Here is a 6,000-nt window from a genome sequence, read left to right as displayed (position 1 = left end):
ATATTATCATACCTATCACTGACAGCATTGTACTTAAGGATTGATCTTGAAATGTTTTTGATGATGAATGCAATGCCATTCCTCTTCAATTTGTCTTTCCTGGCATAGTAGATCATATGATTTTCTGATTCGAAATGGCCGATACCAGTCCATTTCAGCACATTAATCCTAGGATCTTTATGTGTTTCATTTAATTCTTGACAACTTCCAATTTCATAATTTTTATTCTGAATAATTCCATATTCCTATTATTAATAGATGTTTGCAGCTGTTTCTTCTCATTTTGAGTTGTGCCACGTCAGCTAATGAAGATCCCAAAAGATTTAATCCATCCATTTCATTAAGGCCTACTCTACTTTGAGGAGGCAGATCTTCCCCAGTCATATTTTGAATGCCTTCCAACTTGAGGGACTCATCTTCTGGAACTACATCAGACAGTGTTCAGCTGCTATTCATAAGGTTTTCACTGGTCAGTTTTTTCATAAGGTCCTTCTTCCTAGTCTTAGTCTGGAAGCTCCACTGAAACCTGTCCACCGTGGAAGAACCTGGTGATATTTGAAATACCATGGCATAGCTTCCAGCATCACAGTAACATGCAAGGCACTTCAGTATGACACCTAACAACAAGGATCTTTACAGAAGAAGATCACCAGGTTTTTCTTTCATGGAGCCTCTGGGTGTGTTGAAAATGCCAGCCTTTCAGCTGAATGTCTTCAATGGTTGCACTAGCAGGGCTCCTTACCAGACAAGTGTTGTTGCTGTTGTTTGGTGCAGTCAAGTCAGTTCTAACTCAAAGTGACCCTACATACAACAGAAGGAAACATGTTCAGTCCTGTGCCATCCTTAAAATTGCTATGTTTGAGACCATCGTTGCAGCCACCGTGCCAATCCATCTCAACCATGGTCTTCCTCTATTTCGTTGATCCTCTACTTTACCAGGTCCTTCCCCAGGGACAGTCCCTCCTGATAACATGTCCAAGGTATGTGAGATGAAGTATCATCACCCTCGCTTCTAAGGAGCTTTATGGCTGTACACCTTCCAAGACAGATTCACTTTTCTGGCAGACCATGGTGTATTCACTATTCTTCCCCAACACCATAATTCAAAGGCATCAATTCTTCTTCAGTCTTCCTTACTCATTTTCCAACTTTCATATGCATATGACTTGATTGAAAATACCATGGCTTGGGTCAGGCACACCTTAGTCCTCAAAACGACATCTTTGGTTTTTAATACTGTAAAGAAGTCTTTTGAAGCAGATTTGCCCAGTACAACACTTTGTTTGATTTCTTGACTGCTGCTTTCATGGATGTTGATTGTGGATCCAAGTAAAATATAATCCTTGACAACTTCAATACTTTCCATTTATCATTATGTTTCTTGTTGGTCCAGTTGTGAGGATTTTTTTTTTTTTCATGTTGAGGTATAATCCATAATGAATGCTGTAGTCTTTCATCTTCATTGGTAAGTGCCTCAAGTCCTCTTCACTTTCAGCAAATAAGGTTGTATCATCTGCATATCACACGTTGTTAGTGAGCTAGCCAAGCAGATCAGTGTAATTATGTTGTCTTGTCCTATCCCGAAGATAAAGACTATGGGTAAGTCACTTCCCAGAGAGGTAAACTGAGAAGTGGGTACTGGGTAATATAAATATCTGCTGACTCCTTCCCATACTAACTCCTGTACTAAAAAGTCCACCAACTAAAGGAGCCCCTTCAAATTTGGATCAATTTTCTTAGCCTGGCTGGGAGTTGGTAGCATTCTCTATTAGGGGATTTTCCCCATTGGACACCACATCTGTTTGCAAATTCATTTCCTACAGCATGTTAGGAAGCCCCACCTCCATGTACTATGTAAATGACTCATGAAAAGAGAAACAATGGACCGGGGATTATGCCAACTCCCCAACCAACACCCCTAAGCCATCTCACCCACCCACAAGTCTCCTTGAGAAACTGGAGTGTGACAAAAAAGAGACATACTTTTTTTTTTTTTTGTTACTTCTGAGAAGCCACCAGACTGGGTGAGAAGGCAGGGCTTTTCATATTGGTTGGTAAGTAGGACCTGGTTTATTGTCTTCTGACAGAAAATAAAAAATGTTTTACTGAGATGTTGGGTCTAGAAAACGTTCTGCTTCTAGAATTTTCCAGGAGACCTTGTTACATGTCCTTCTATTTTATTTCTTGAAAGCTGCTGTCTGGGCATCTATCTCCCTTTCATTTGTCCACTTCTGCTTGGGCAAGGAATGCATGTGTTGTTTGGTGGTAGAGTGGAAAATACTGAGATACCTTAGCACACTCATGGAGTATGAGGATTTGCAAATTAGTGGGTTTAAGGTGAAGTAAATTGATTAAAGCTCTCAGAAGAGCTGAACAAACTCAGAGTGTAACCAATTTGTTATTCAAAATGTGGAAAACAAGATCTAAAACAATCAGGGTGTTGACCCATGTTAGGTAGTGAATTAACGTGCCTTTTCACATGCTACACACCTCCCCCCCTAAAATAAACACATGAGCATGTTAAATGCCAAGTTCACAGTGAAGGATAGTACGTTATCTTCATGGCCAAAATTAAGAGATGTACAGGCCAGTGTTTTGTCACCAGCTGGTTGTGTCTCCCTAGGGTGTCAGGAAACCAACTTAGTGGGTAACAACCAGCATTTTAAAAGAAAAGAAAAGAATTTTAATTATAAAATATCATATACTGCGTGCAGTGAGTACTGTTTGTCTCTTTTTGTCTCTCTCTCTCTCTCTAAATCCCTTGTTGTAGAGTCGATTTTGACTCACGGCATCCCCATGTGCATCAGAGGAGAACATCACTCCATATGGTTTTCGATGGCTGTGATCTTACAGAAGTTGATCACCAGGCCTTTCTTCTGCAGAGCTTCCGGGTAGATTAGAACCATCAACGTTTCAGTTAGTAGTGAAGTACAAACCGTTTGTGCCACTAAAGAATGCATATATATATATATATATAACCAAAAGGTCAGCAGTTCGAATCCACCAGGTGCTCCTTGGAAACTCTATGGGGCAGTTCTACTCTGTCCTATAGGGTTGCTATGACTCCGAATTGACTTGACAGCAATGGGTATATATATATATATATATATATATATATATATATATGTGTGTGTGTGTGTGTGTATACTGAAAGGTTGATAGTTCAAATCCACAAAGCAGCCCTGTGAAAGAAAGGCTTGGCGATCTATTTCTGTAAGATCGCAACCGCTGAAAACCCTATGGAGTGAAGTTCTACTCTGACACACATAGACACACAAACACACACATATTATGGAGCCCTAGGGATTCAGTAGTTAAGTGCTTGGCTGCTAACCAAAAGGTTGCAGGTTTGAACCCACCAGCAGCTCCATGGGAGAAAACACCTGGTGATCTGTTTCTGTAACGATTACAGTCTAGGAAACCCTATGGAGCAGTTTTGCTCTATCATACAGGGTTGGTATGAGTTGGAATCAACTTGATGGCACAAAAACCGACATACATATATTATGCGTACGTACACATACAAATAAAATATGTGTATACATAATATGTATGCATATATGCGTATATATTTCTATACACATATGTAAGTAGGTTGTTGTTGTTAGGTGCTGTCCAGTAAGTTCTGACTCATAGTGACTCTATGTACAACAGAACAAAACTGCCGTGTCCTGCACCATCCTCACAGTTGTTGCTATGGTTGAGCCCGACTTTGAACCACTGTGTCAACCCATCTTGTTGAGGGTCTTTCTCTCTTTTGCTGACCCTCTACTTTACCCTCTACTTTACCAAGCATGACATCCTTCTCCACGGACAAGTCACTCCTGATAACATGTCCAAAATACATGAGATGACATCTCGCTGTCCTCACTTTTCATGAGCATTACAGTTGTACTTCTTCGAAGACGGATTTGTTCATTTTTCTGGCAGTCCATAGCATATTCAATATTCTTCACCAACACCATAATTCGAAGGCATCAATTCTTCTCTGGTCTTCTCTATTCATTGTCTAGCTTTCACATGCATAGGAGATGATCGAAAATACCATGGCTTGTGTCAGGCACGCCTTAGTCTTCAAAGTGACATCTTTGCTTTTTAACACTGTACAGAGGTCCTTTTCACCAGATTTGCCCAATGCAATATGTCATCTGATTTCTTGACTGCTGCCTCCATGGATGTTGATTGTGGATCCAAGTAAAATACAATCCTTGACAAAGTCAACATTTTCACCATTTATCATAATGTTGCTTATTGGTCCAGTTGTGAGGATTCTTGTCTTTTTTATGTTGAGGTGTAATCCATACTGAAGCCTATAGTCTTTGATCTTCATCAGTAAATGCTTCAAGTCCTCTTAGCTTTCAGCAAGCAAGATTGTGTCATCTGCATATCACAGGTTTATTGTGTGTCTTCCTCCAATCCTGAAGCCATGTTCTTCTTCATATAGTCCAGCTTCTCAAATTATTTGCTCAGCATACAGATTGAATAAGTGTGGTGAAAGGAGACAACGCCAATGCACACCTTTCCTGATTTTAAACCACCCCACAGTATCCCCTTGTTGTATTTGAACAACTGCCTCTTGGTCTATGCACTGGTTCCTCATGGGCATAATTAAGTGCTTTGGAATTCTCATTCTTCACAAAGTTATCCAAAAAATGTTGTGCTTCACACATTCAAATGCCTTTGCATAGTCAATAAAACACAGGTAAACATCTTTCTGGTTTTCTCTGCTTTCAGCCAAGATTCATTTGACACCAGCAATGATATTCCACATTCCATGTCCTCTTCTGAATCCAGCTTCAATTTCTGGCAGCTCCCTGATGATGTACTGCTGGAAGAGTTTTTGAATTATTTTCAGCAAAATTTTACTTATGTATGATATTAATGATATTGTTGGATAATTTCCTCATTCTGTTAGATCACCCTTCTTTGGAATGGTCACAAATATGGATTTCTTACAGTTGGGTGGCCAGGAAGCTGTCTTCCAAATTTCTTGACATAGACGAGTGAACACTTCCAGCACTACATTCATTTGTTGAAACACATCAACTGGTATTCCATCAGTTCCTGAAGCCTTGTTTTTCACCGGTGCCTTTAGTGTAGCTTGGACTTCTTTCTTCAGTACCACTGGTTCTTGATCATATGCTACCTACTGAACGTCGACCAATTCTTTATGATATAGTGACTCTGTATATTCCCTACATCTTCTTTTAATGGTTCCTGAGTTGTTCAATATTTTGCCCATAGAATCCCTCAGTATTGCAATTTGAGGCTTGAATTTTTTTTGTTTTCAGTTATTTCAGCTTGAGAAATGCCAAGTGTGTTCTTCCCTTTCGGTATTTTAACTCTAGATCTTTGCATATTTTGTTATAATACTTTACTTTGTCTTCTTGAGTTGCCTTTTGAAATCTTCTGTTCAGCTCTTTTACTTCTCATTTCTTCCTTTTGCTTTAGCTAGTCAACATTCAAGAGCAAGATTCAGAGTCTCTTCTGACATCCATTTTGGTCTTTTCTTTTGCTTTCTTCACGTATGATGTCCTTGATATCATCCCACAACTTGTCTGGTCTTTCCCAGTTGTATTTTGAGCACCTCCCAACCTGAGGGATCCATCTTCCAGCACTATATCAAACAGTGTTCTGCAGCTATTCATAAGGTTTTTACTGGCCAATTTTTTTCAGAATTAGACCATCAGGTCCTCCTTCCTTGTGTGTCTTTGTCTGGAAGCTCCACTGAAAACCGTCCATCTTGGGTAACCCTGCTGGTATTTGAAATACCTGTGGCATAGCTCTCAGTATCACAGCAACTGTCATACCACAGTATGACAAATTGACAAGAGTGGTGGTTGTCTAAGTATACATACATCAATACTGTATCATAAATATAATATTTCTTATTGCAGATCTTGGCCCAAGTCTCTTCAAATAAGCATTGCTAGAATCTTCTGCTGTTTCAAAAAATGTTATCCCTTCTTTGATACAAAATATTCTCTTTAGTAAAACTGG

General features: G+C 39.5%; 1 protein-coding gene across 19 annotated transcripts in view; it reads left to right on the top strand.

Annotated features, from left to right (window-relative positions):
* Positions 1-1,912: 1,912 nt before the first annotated feature.
* Positions 1,913-6,000, top strand: part of LOC111748359 (uncharacterized) — a 138,057-nt gene continuing 133,969 nt past the window's right edge. For 13 of the 19 annotated variants that reach the window (XR_010321195.1, XR_010321194.1, XR_010321192.1 and 10 more), the window contains exon 1: positions 1,915-2,054. The gene's annotated coding sequence lies outside the window, so the exon portion shown is untranslated. Of the gene's footprint in view, positions 2,055-6,000 lie in introns of all 19 variants that reach the window. The other 6 variants (XR_010321188.1, XR_010321189.1, XR_010321185.1 and 3 more) reach the window with 3 other exon arrangements.

The sequence above is a fragment of the Loxodonta africana genome, chromosome 3 (genome assembly GCF_030014295.1).
Source record: "Loxodonta africana isolate mLoxAfr1 chromosome 3, mLoxAfr1.hap2, whole genome shotgun sequence".
NCBI lineage: Eukaryota > Metazoa > Chordata > Mammalia > Proboscidea > Elephantidae > Loxodonta > Loxodonta africana.
Note: the sequence above shows the minus strand (reverse complement) of the source record. Positions and strands in the feature narration are given on the sequence as shown.